The sequence below is a fragment of the Scyliorhinus canicula genome, chromosome 11, assembly GCF_902713615.1.
Source record: "Scyliorhinus canicula chromosome 11, sScyCan1.1, whole genome shotgun sequence".
Lineage (NCBI taxonomy): Eukaryota > Metazoa > Chordata > Chondrichthyes > Carcharhiniformes > Scyliorhinidae > Scyliorhinus > Scyliorhinus canicula.
This window is the reverse complement of record NC_052156.1, coordinates 57597077-57610207: the sequence shown is the minus strand read 5'-3', so window position 1 is coordinate 57610207 and position 13131 is coordinate 57597077. Positions and strand designations below refer to the sequence as shown.

Sequence of the window (13131 nt, the reverse complement as noted above, 5' to 3'; positions counted from 1 at the left end):
GGTAGGCTTACAAACACCGCAGCCAATGAGAAAAAAATTATTTTGCCTCTGCATCCTGAGGGTCGACTTCCAGTCGTTCAGGCTTGAGGGCTGATTCCATGATTGATCCTGACTGTTTCTTACGTAGATTAAATTGATGGATCCATCAATTCACTAGACACGTGCTTTAAGATATGAACAGTGGTTTTAATCTACTTACAACAGAGCCAGCCTGTTCCGCATTGAACTCTCGATGAACTGAACGACTGGCTCTGAGCATTGGTATTTATACAGCAGTCCAGGGGGAGGAGTCGTGGGCGGAGCCCTGTACAAACTCCTAAGCATTCCCAGCACTACTCCCCCTAGTGATCGGACAACGCAACTGCGCTTACAAATGCATGGTCTCATGTATATACAATACAGTGTGAATTACGGAGTTACATTCACCACAATGGTCATACTTGAACCTGTTCTCGTTATCTTTGCTGATTGCCCACTCCCGTTTATACAAAAGAACAGAGCTATGCCATTCTCATGCAACTAACCTTCCATTGACGGCAAATAGGGTCATCAGACAAAGCTGGGCTGATGGATGGTCAAACAAGATTGTCCTGAACGACAATGTATCTTGAGTGGATCATCCTGGCTGACCTGAGACATCCTGTATATTCCCACTAATGAGGTTAAGTCTGAATGAGACAAGGAAACTCAGACTGTGGGCGTATCCCTCTGACACTGTTGCTAGCAGTCTTTCCTTCAGTCTGTTTAACACCTAAATTGCCTGCCACACATTGGACCCCATTTCTGGGCCCAGGTTCCTAATACCTCTCTATCATGACAAGAAGCATAGGAATACAACACTTCTGAGCTATTTGGAAAACATGTCAAAACCAACAGCAAAAACCAATGTTGCTTGTTAAGAATATTTATTTCCCCACTGAATTGTGAGCAAATATAGTGGTGCATAAATTAGTTGTATCTCTAGTACACTTGAGATCAGCTTAAGTCTACTTCTTGTCCAGTACAAGATGTTTTCAGCATTTCTACTCTATCCTTGTGAAATAGTACAAACAGTGGGATATCAAATAAAGATGAAGCTATAAAACAGTGTAACCAATATGTGCTTTTGCTGCAATATATGTGATGCTGTTCTTCAAGGTCATCAAAAACGATTAGACTCAAGACTCTGGTCATGCTGCACTCACATTTTTGATGCTAACAGCACCAACATCAAAAGATGCACCGGGGTAGCATGGTGGTACAGTGGTTAGCACTGCTGCCTCACGGCACCAAGGTCCCAGGTTCTATCCCGGCTCTGGGTCACTGTCCATGTGGAGTTTGCACATTCTCACAACCCAAAGATGTGCAGGGTAGATAGATTGGCCACGCTAAATTGCCCCTTAATTTGAAAAAGTGAATTGTGTACTCTAAATTTATGATAAAAAGATGCACCAGAAAGTCCCCACAATTACACCGCTCACCATCACAATAACCAGCAGCAGTGATAGTGGCTCACTCGCAGAATAAAAATGAACTTTGGCTAATTATTCTACTGATTGGCCCACATTTTCTGTTTATGTGAAATGCCAACTGGAAAAATTGCAGAACGCAGTTTTTGCTCATTGAAAAAGAGCTGTAGGTTCTCAGGTGATGACACGTCTGTGGTGGGGATGGAGGAAGACATATACAATCCCCAGATGGGGTTACCAAGAAAATAGTTCCTGTGTCCAACAGCACAAACATGCATCTTCACTTGGTTGCTGTCACTCTGATAGTTTCTTCATCCTTGGAAACCTTTATGATGAGGACCCTTTGCAGGACAAATTTGTGCAGCTTGCTTTACACACCATAATTCTTCACTAGACTATGCTACTGGACACCACCAGATTAATTGAAGCACTGCATCTTCAGTTTACCTGTGTACAAGTGGGTCTCAGAATATCCTCGCTCAATTTGGGGATAGGTCTTATGCGCACATATCAGCTGTGCTTATGAAGGCTAATTATGGTGCCGAAGGATCTGCTTAGAAATTTATCTTTTTGTAAAATAAAAGCTGATAGAAGCCCTTCAATGTAAATGTAGCAATGTTTGGTAAAGTGAGCATTTTTGGATGGGGTGGTGTGGTGCTCGTTTTAAAGTGATGCATATTGAGAGAGTGACGTTACTTTACGTTGATACATGTATAGTCGTTGATGAAGGGAGTATTAGGGCTGAGTGGGAGTGACCTTGATCTTTGAGTAAAATTGCAGTGCCTTCTTATGTTGCTACCAGTTCTCCATTCAGAAGCTAATTAAATTGTTAAGCCTAGAGAACAATGTACTTGTCACTTGCTTGATCTAACATTTTGGCTTGTGTTGCGGATATTTCCAGTGACAATTTGGAATGATTCCATGGAATAAGTGTCCTGGGCAGAGATGTATCTATGCTGGAGGTGGGTTGCAGATCTGTTTGCAGTATGTAGTATAACTTGAAACAGCTTCCATTCAAAAGCAAAGCTTCTACTCCCCTACTTGATCAGATGGAGGTGTAAACCCATATGCTTAAAAATGGGAGAAATCTACAGTCTCACCTCACCCTGTACTCCTCCTCTTTTCTGCCAAGAAAGACAGAATCGCAGAATTGTTATGGCGTAGAACGAGGCCATTTTGGATTGGATCTGTTTATTGTCAAGTGTACCGAGGTACAGTGAAAAGTATTTTTCTGCGAGCAGCTCAACAGATCATTAAGTACATGGGAAGAAAAGGGAATAAAAGAAAATACATAATAGGGCAACACAAGATATACAATGTAACTACATAAGCACTGGCATCGGATGAAGCATACAGGATGTAGTGTTAATGAGGTCAGTCCATAAGAGGGTCATTTAGGAGTCTGGTGACAGTGGGGAAGAAGCTGTTTTTGAGTCTGTTCGTGCATGTTCTCAGACTTCTGTATCTCCTGCCCGATGGAAGAAGTTGGAAGAGTGAGTAAGCCGGGTGGGAGGGATCTTTGATTATGCTGCCCGCTTTCCCCGGGCAGCGGGAGGTGTAGATGGAGCCAATGGATGGGAGGCAGGTTCGTGTGATGGACTGGGCGGTATTCACGACTTTCTGAAGTTTCTTGCGGTCCTGAGCTGAGCAGTTGCCATACCAGGCTGTGATGCAGCCAGAGAGGATGCTTTCTATGGTCTTTGGCCCATTGTGTCTGCACCAGCTCTCCAAATGAGAACTCACCTAATATAATTCCCCCATTTTCTCTCCTCACGCTGCACAATGTCCTTTTTAGATAACCGTCTATTTCCCTTCTGAATGCTTCAACTGAACCTGCCTCCACCACACGCTTGGGCAGTGCATTCCAAACCCTGACTACTCGCTGCATAAAAAAGTTTCTCCTCATATATCACTTTTGCTTCTTTTACTAATTATTTTAAATCTGTATCCTTTCATTTTTGCTCCTTTCATGAATATAACAGTTTCTCCTACTCTACTCTCTCCAGACCCCTCATGATTTTAAATACCTCCATCAAATATTCACTCGACCTTCTTTTCTCTATCTTCTCCAATCTATCTACATAACTGAAGTTCCTCATCGCTGGAACCATTCTCGTGTATCTTTTCAATGACCTCTCTGATGCCTTCACATCTTTCCTGAAGTGCAATGTCCAGAACTGGATATCATACTCTGAGACCAAACCAGTGACTTATATCAATTTAACATAACCTCCTTGCTCTTGCAGTCTATGTCCTTAATAATAAAGCCCAGGATGCTGCATGCTTTAATAACTGCTTTCTCAACCCGTCCTGCCACTTTTAATTACTTTTGTACATATACACCCTGATCCCTCTGATCCTACACCTCCTTTAGAATTGTACCCTTTATTTTATACTGTCTCTCTATATTCGTCCTACCAAAATGAATCGCTTCACATTTTCGACATTCATCTTCATCTGCCATCTGCCTGCCCATTGCACAAACTTGTCATGTCTTTTTGAATTTTTACACAATCCGCCTCACAGTTAACAATGCTGCCAATTTTTCCAAACTTTGAAATTGTTCCCTGTACACCAATGTCCAGGTCATTAATACGTATCAGGAAAAGCAAGAGTTCCAACACAGACCCCTGGGGAACTGCAATACAAACCCACCTCCAGCCCGACAAACATCCATTAACCACTACACTCTGTTTCTTGTCACTTAGCCAATTCCTTTTTTTGAATTGGGTACCCGATTGTTTTTTTTCCAATTAAGGGGCAATTTAAAATGGTCAATCCACCTAACCTGCACATCTTTGGGTTGCGGGCGTGCAACCCATGCAGACATGGGAAGAATGTGCAAACTCCACATGGACAGTGACCCAGGGCCAGGATTCAAACCCGGGCCCTCAGCGCTGCAGACCCAGTGCTAACCACTGCACCACATGCAACCCTCACTTAGTCAGTTCCATATCTATGTTGCTACGGTCACTTTTATTCCATGAGCTATAACTTTGCAAATAAGTCTATTTCGCGGCATTGTAGTAAACACATTTTGGGAATCCATGTGCACCACATGAACAGCATTGTACTCATCAACTCCTTCTGCTACCTTCCCAACAAGTTAGTTAAACATGATTTTTCCTTAAGAAATCCGTGCTGCCTTTTCCTAATTAACTCACATTTGTCCATGCAGCATTAATTTATTGTCCCTAATTATTGTTTCTCTCACACCACCATAAACTGGCTGGCCTGCAGTTGCTGAGCTTATCTTCACCCTCTCTAAACAAAGGAATAACATTTGCAATTCTCCAGTCCTCTAGAACCACCTCTGAGTCGAAGGAAGACTGAAAAATTATGGCCAATGTTTCTCTAACCTCTACTTGCACTTCCCTCAATATCCTCGCATCTGCCTCATCCGGTTTTGGTGCATAATTCACTTTAAGTATAGATAGCCTATCCAATACCGACTCCTTATCAATTTGAAATCTTTCCAGTGTTTTAATTACCTCATATTTTACCTTGGCCTGGACAGCATCTTCTTCCTTCGTAAAGACAGGTACAGAGTATTCATTTAATACCTCAGCTATGTCCCCTCCCCCATGTAGTCCCAAGGGGCTGGTTTAGCTCACTGGGCTAAATCGCTGGCTTTTAAAGCAGACCAAGCAGGCCAGCAGCACGGTTCGATTCCCGTACCAGCCTCCCCGGACAGGCGCCGGAATGTGGCGACTGGGGCTTTTCACAGTAACTTCATTGAAGCCTACTCGTGACAATAAAGCGATTTTCATTTTCATTTCATTTCAAATCAGTCCAAACTCCTTTTACCAGCCATTTACTATTTATGTGCTCATAGAAGAAATTGTATTCCTTTTTATGTTGGGTGCCACTTTTGTTTCATGCTCCCTCTTTGCTTCTCTTAGTTTGATTCTTCACCTCTTCATCTCTCACCTAAACCTTTTATATTCAGCTTGGTTTTCAATTGTATTTTTTATTTGACACCTGTCATAAGCACACTTTTTAAATCTTAATTTCTATCCCCCTTGGCATCCAGCGAGCTCGGTATTTGTTTGCCCTATCTTTCCCTTTCCAGAGAATATACCTTGACTGTCTCATGCTGGTGAGTATAGAAAGGAGGTTAGTCCAGATGAATGCGTGGCTGGAGAGATGGTGCAGGAGGGAGGACTTTAGAATTCTGGGACATTGGGACCGTTTCTGGGGCTGATGGGACCGGTTCAGGGCAGATAGTTTGCACCTGAACCGAAATTGGGCCTGTGTCCTTTGCAGGGAGGTGATAGATGCACAGCCACAATTAGAAGAGACATCACGTGAGTCACGAAGGCATAGAATGTCTGGACCAGTTAAGTCACAAGGGAGCTTGGCAAGACTGAATGGTATTCAACCAGCTGCTGCCCAGACGGGTCCCGGGTTCCTGGAATTCCCACACCCACCCAGTGACCCGATGCAGTCAGAAACCCTGGGACGAGAGAAGGGGATGACGGCCGGTTTCCAGCACCTGCAGACGCAGGTGGAGGAGTGCAACCGCGTGCAGGAGCAGGGAATGGTGCTGGTCATGAGTGCCACCCAGGCAGAAACCGCACGGTTGGCGTTCGCGATGGAGGCAATGGGGGCGACGGTGTACGACATGGGTCAGGGTATGCAAGGCATGGGGCAATCTGTGCATGCAGCGTCCGTTGCCCAGGACAGGGCTGCCCTGTCACAGGCAGCCATGTGCCAGAGCCAGCTACAGATTGAAGCGGCACTCATCACCGTGGCCCAGTCTCAGCAGGTCATGGCCCAGTCTCAGCAGGCCATGGCCCAGTCCCAGCAGGCCATCACTGAGGGCATCAGCGCCATTGCCCAGGCGCTGGCTGGCGTCGCACAGACCCAGACAGGGATGGCCCGCTCCATGGCTGGTAACTTGCAGACCCTGGTCGATACAAGAGCAGGCCTCCAGGACTGAGAGCGCCAGTGACGGGGGTGCCTTGGGGGTTGGCTCTGCTCTTGCCCCCGTCCCATGGAGAAGTCCGGGAGCCATCGGGCGACCTGAGGGAGGAGGAGGTACAGGCTCCTGATCCACCCCCACACTCCCTACCGTGCATCTGGCGGGCAGCGGGTAGAACAGGGTGGCACCATGCCATCCCGGTCGCCTGAGGCGCAGCCTGGCCCCCAGGAAACGGCTGCCAACAGGGATCCTATTCGCAGGGCAGAGATCACAGCAGTCCACCTCCACTTCTGCTGTACCATCTGGGGAAGCACCGAGACGTAGTCAAAGGACCCGTAAGGCCAGTAAGGTAGACACTTAGTAAGTTGGCACAGGTGCAGGGCACAGCTTGGTAATAGGGGCTAGGGCACATGTACAGAACTTCTGAAATTAAACACACTGTAACACCTATGAAAGCTGCCTCTGTGCTCTGTCTGATTCGTGCGGGGGTGGGGCGGAAACTGAGTGCCAATGTGGGTGAGGGGTGAAGGGAGGTCGAGCCCCAGTGGGTGTGACGTGTGCCCCCCTCCCTCCCCTACCTGGGTCGCCCACGCCACCCTGCCACCAGCGAGGCGACAGGGCCATGTGGTGCAGTGTCCAGCCCGCATACAGGGACCACCCAGGTGGAAGGTGTTACTATGGCCAAGAGTCAGACATTGCCTAACGACGTGGAGCTCAGAGCTCATTGCACAGCAGGCTGTCATTGTCCTCCATGCCATGGACCTGATCCACTTTGAATAGCAACCGTGTGAGCTCAGCTCTTTCTGCCGCAGATGGATGTGTACTGGAGGGGTGGTGTGCATGGGGTGATTCGGTGCAGTGGGAGATGAGGGTGGTCGGTGGTAGGGGAGGTGTCTCATAGGTGTTGTGGGAATTGAGGGCGGTGGCTGGTGAGGTGGTGCTGTACTGTAGTGTCTGGGCCCCTGCTCAGCAAACTCCCCCCCACTGGCCAGCGCCATGTCCCGTATATTGCCCCCATCCTCCTCATTTGGAGAGGTGTACCCCTCATCGTGATTGTCCCCCTCTACTGGGCTATATTGTGGAGGACGCAGCAGACCACAATGATGCGGCCGACCCTCTCCGACGGTTACTGGAGGGCCCCTCCAGAGCGATCAAGTCACCTGAAGCACATCTTCAGCAGCCCAAAGCACCTCTCGACCACACCCCTGGTCGCACAGTGGGCCTCATTGTAGTGGTGCTCCGCGTCGGTTTGTGGCCTTGGTATAGGCGTCATCAGCCACGACCGCACCGGTTAACCCTTGTCGCCCAGCAACCACCCCCGCAGCCGGGAGGGATGTCCCTCAAACATGCCGGGGATGAACTATTGGGCCAGGATGAATGAGTCATGCACACTGCCCGGGTAACGGGCGCAGACGCGCAGGATCTTCATCTGTTGGTCACAGACCACCTGCACATTCATGGAGCAGGAACCCTTCCTGTTCATGAACATCGGCCTGTCATGCGATGGTGGCCGCATGGCGACGTGAACCCCATCCATGACCCCCTGAACCATGGATATCCTGGCGAGTGCAGCGAAAGCTGGTGGCCGCGGTCCAAGGGGAACTGAATGTACCGCTCCACAAAGTCATCCAGGGCGTCAGTCATGGCACGGATACACCTGTGCACCTATGCCTGGGAGATGCCTGACAGGTCCCCACTCGGCGACTGGAATGACCCCATCGCATAGAAGTTGAACGCGGCGGCCACAGGGAGGGGGTGTGCCCCCCCAGTCCCACGCGGTGCCATCAGTTGGCAGATATGGGCAAAGGTTTCCCAGCTCATCCTGAGTCGTCTCCTGCAAGCCCTGTCCAGGAGGTCCTGCAAGGACATGCGGCGCCGGTACACACGAGGCCTCTTCAGGTGCCTCCGAGGTACCACCTCCTCCTCCTCCTCTCCCCCTCCCCCATCTCCTCATCGGCATCCTCATCATGTGGCTCCCCTCATCGTGGTCCTCCTCCTGCGCCTGTTGGGCGGGCGGCCCTCCAGTCTGAACGGCTGCCACCTGCCCCACTGCGGCACGCTCCTCTGCTGCAGCCTCCGCCTCCTCCTCTGAGATGCCCCTGCTCCAGCTCCCACAGGGCTTCATGCAGGGCAGCGACCCCCGCCATGGCGGCCAACAATGCTGGAGATGCACAAACATTATGACCTGCAGTGAGTGTGGGCAGACAAAGTTTCATCATGGCGCACACCCCCCTCCACAACCAGGTGCCATGGGCTACATGGTCACTCCGGTTGGCAGCTCATGCCCCAGCCACGCATGCCCGCCACCCTTGCCCGCCCCCTCAGTGCCCGGCAACTGTTGCCCCTCCCTCCTGCCAGGGTCATCGTTTAATGGCACTGCCCTCACCGAGGGCTGTCATGGGTGCGGCCCTGGATCTACCCGCCGGTGGATGCTGCTGGCTGGGTGGGGGAGTCCCCGTGGGGGCGGTCCGGCACCCATCCGAACGGTCGAGAGGCCTGGGCTGAGCCAGTGACTGGGGTGGGTGCCCATCAGCGTGGCCACCGTAATGGCATCCGTGGCGTCGGCACCGTCCTATCATGGCGGGCTGTTCCCGGCCGCCGCGGTTGTCTTCCCCAACCCCCGCCCCATGACCCTCGGCACCCCCCCTCCTCCCGCAGCCATGGCCGTGCTCATTTCACCAGCCCAAGCTCCCCCCACGCTGAGCCCTACCTCCTCCAGCTGCAGCGTCAGCCACCATGACTGGTTGACGCATTTTTAAAGCAGATTAGAACTACGCCAGCATGACCTCGGCCCATCCGGGCGGCAGTATCGTTGGGGGCCTGGAGAATCGCATGTCGGGCCACCTCTCGCAATTCTGTGGGCCATGTGGTGCCCGCCGCAATCGCACGGTTTTCATGGGTTCGTAGGCATCGGAACAGCGTCCCGGGCCATCTTGGCGTAAAAGCCCATTCTCCTGGCCCCTGCAAGCTCGGAGAATCCCACTCATGGACAGAGAGGAGGTTCTGAATGGTCTGGCAGGCTTAAAAGTAGACAAATCTCCAGGGCCAGATGAAATGTATCCCAGGCTGTTGAGTGAGGCAAGGGAGGAAATAGCAGGGGCGCTGGCAATAATTTTCAATTCCTCTCTGGCCACGGGAGAGGTGCCGGAGGACTGGAGGAAAGCCAATGTTGTATCATTATTTAAGAAGGGAGGAAGGGAGGGCAGCACAGTGGTGCAGTGGTTAGCACAGCAGCCTCACGGCACCAGGGTCCCATGTTCAATCTTGGCTCTGGGTCACTGTCCATGAGGAGTTTGCACATTCTCCCCGTGTTTGTGTGGGTTTCGCCCCAACAACCCAAATGTGAATTGGCCATGCTAAATTGCCCCATAATTGGAAAAAATGAATTATGTACTCTAAATTTTTTTTTTTAAAGAAGGGAGGAAGGGATAAACAAGGAAACTACGGGCCATTCAGTCGAACCTCCGTGGTGGGGAACTGTTGGAAGCAATTCTGAGAGACAGAATGAATCTGCATTTGGACAGTCGGGGATTAATCAAGAACAGTTAGCATGGTTTTGTTAAGGGGAGGTCATGTCTGACCAACTTGATCAAATTTTTCGAAGCTGAGGGAAATGCATTTGACGTAGTCTACTCGGACTTCAACAAGGTCTTTGATAATGTCCCACATGGGAGACTGATAGCTAAGGTAAGAGCCCATGGGATCCAAGAAAATTTGGCAAATTGGATCCAATATTGGCTGAGTGGCAGGAAGCAGAGGGTGACGGTCGAGGTTTCTTCTTGAGCAGAAGCCTGTGCCCAATGGGGTCCCACAGGGAACAGTGTTGGAGCCTTTGTTTGTTTGTGGTTTGTATAAATTGTTCAGATATGAATGCAGGAAGATTGATCAGTAAGTTTATGGATGGTACAAAAATGCGTGGGGTGATAAATAGTGAGGAGGATAGCTTTCAATTACAGGCAGAAACAGACGGGCTGGTTAGATGGGCTGATCGGTGGCTAATGGAATTCAATCCGGAAAAGTGTGAGGTGATGCACTTGGGTTGGACAAACAAGGCAAGGGAATACATGATAAATGGCAGGACCCTAGGAAGCACCGAGGATCAGAAGAACTTGGTGTGCATCTGCACCGATCGCTCGGGTAGCAGAGCAGGTGGATAAAGTGGTTAAGAAGGTCTACTTGCTTTTGTTAGCTGAGGCACAGAGTTTAAGAACAGGGAGCTTATGCTGGAACTGTAGAAAATATTGGTTAAGCCACAACTAGAGTATTGTGTGCAGTTCTAGAATCTACATTACAGGAGGGATGTGGTAGCACTGGAGGTTATGGGTAGGAGGTTTTGAGGGGATATGGGGAAACTTTTTTACCCAGAGGGTGGTGGGAGTTTGGAACACGCTGCCTAAAAGGATGGTGGAGGCCTAGACTCTCCTAACATTTAGGAAGTATTTAGATGAGCTAATATTTTTCTCGCCAACCTTTGCCTTCAATTTAATCTTACCCCTTTGAAGTTGTCTTTTCACTAGTTAATTTTTCTTACTCTGGAATTTTCCATAGTCAACCTAAAATGTATCATACAGTGATCACTGTTCCCTAAATGTTTACCTCCTGACACTTGATCTACTTGGCCCACCTCATTTCCAAGAACCAGGTCCAGCATTGCCTCTTTCCTCATTGGACTGGAAACATACTGCTAAAGAAAATTTTCCTGAACCACATTCTCGGAACTCTTGTTCCTTTGTGTCCTTTACAGTTTCCAACTATTACTATCCCAGTCTATATTTGGATAATTAAAGCCCCCCAGTTTATGTACTCTACAGGTTTTGTACTTCTCTGCAATTTCTTTGGAAATTTGTTCCTCGACAATCCATCTTTCCTGCTAATTGGTGGCCTGTGGACAACACCGTTCAATGTAATTGCACCCTCTTTGTTCCTGAACTCGAGCCAAATAGATTCTGTCCTCAACCTAACTCCGATATCCTCTTTCTCCAGAATTACAATGCTTTCCTTCATCAATACAACCACCCCTCCCCCTGTTCTTCCTTTCCTATCTTTGCTGAATACCTTCTATGCAGAGATATTTAACACCCAGTCCTGCCCTATTTGTACCAGGTTTCTGTTATATCCACAACAATTCCACATGGCAATCTGCCCCTCACACCCAACTACCACCACCACAGTGAAGATCCAGCCATTTTGAGAAGTTTCTCCCAAGGCATGTCCGGCGAGCCAGAAAATTTCCCGACTCCCACTATCCGACTCCGGAGCCAAAGGCTTTATTTAGGCCTGCAGTAGTAACCACTGTATTTATCTGGTTGATTCAGTTGAATTTCTGGTTAATGACAATCCCCAGGATGTGAACCATGGAATATTGGACGATGGTAGCATCATTAAATATCAAGGGTGGTTTGCGTTCTCTTGCTCAAAATGGTTATAGCTTTTGGGTTTTTTTGGGTTTTTTTAAATTGTTTTATAAATTTAGAATACCCAATTCATTTTTTCCAATTAAGGGGCAGTTTAACATGGCCAATCCACCTAGCCTGCACGTCTTTGGGTTGCGGGGGCGAAACCCACGCAAACATGGGGACAATGTGCAAACTCCACATGGACAGTGACCCAGTGCCGGAATTGAACCTGGGACCTCGGCGCTGTGAGGCAGCAATGCTAACCACTGTGCCACCATGCTGCCCTACTTTGTGATGAAAATATTACCTTCCATGTATTAGCTCAAACATGAATGCTATTAGGTCTTGCAGGTACGAAATGCTTAGTTATTTGAGTCATTGTGAATGGAGCTGAACAGAGCAAAATCTTCAACAAACAGTCCCTGTTTCTGACCCAAAGATGGAAGGAATGTTATTGATGAAGCCACTGAAGTTAGCTGGGGTCAGGACATACCCCTGGGGAATTCCTACAAACATGCTCTTCAGCTGAAATGACTGACTTTGAAAGACCACAAGCATTTATTTAATTTAATTCAATCCAGTCATAATATACACCAGTATATCATGGTGCAGACACACACTGATGGACACACACAGGGACCAATCAACATGTACAAACACCGCAGCCAATCAGCAATTAGAATATACACACTATAAAGGCAGAGGGCAACACGGTTCCCGCTCATTCTGGCTGCTGCCTCTGAGTGTAACAAGAACTCATCCAGTCCAGCACAGACTCACACCACGTGCTGAGAGAATCAACTGGTTCGGACAAGGCTTAGGTCTCTCGTTGAAGTTAGCATAATTTAGACCCACAGTCATCGTGTGTTAGCTAGTTAGAAATAGTTAATAAAATTGAGTTGAACCTTCATCTGTGTTGGAAGTGTCTGTTCATCTCTCAAGTCTACACTAGCCAACACTTCATACTACCAGGAGTTGAGGAATGCTCGCACTTCTGAGACCCACCTTTCAGTGATCTGCCTTCCACCAGTCTCGCGCCATCCTACAGAATGGACTCCGTTCGCTCGCCACCGCCTCTCCGCATTGCAAGGAATCTGGGCTCGAACTGGAAACTTTTCAAACAGCGCTTCCAGTTGTACCTCAAAGCCAGGGACCTGGAAGCTGCCTCGGACGCACGGAAGATTGCTCTCTTCCTCTTCACAGCCGGTGACCACGCTCTGCACATTTACAACTCGCTCACCTTCGATGAGGGGGAGGACAAATCGAAGTTCAAGACCATAATTCTGAAATTCGACAGCCACTGCGCGGTCGAGGTCAACGAGAGCTTCGAGAGATACATGTTTCAGCAGCGAATTCAGGGTAA

At 48.7% G+C, this 13131-nt stretch overlaps 1 protein-coding gene across 4 annotated transcripts in view; it reads left to right on the top strand.

The window, feature by feature from the left end:
- LOC119973101 (FERM domain-containing protein 4B-like) overlaps positions 1-13131 on the top strand; it is a 416202-nt gene that overhangs the window by 251910 nt on the left and 151161 nt on the right. The window lies entirely within an intron of this gene.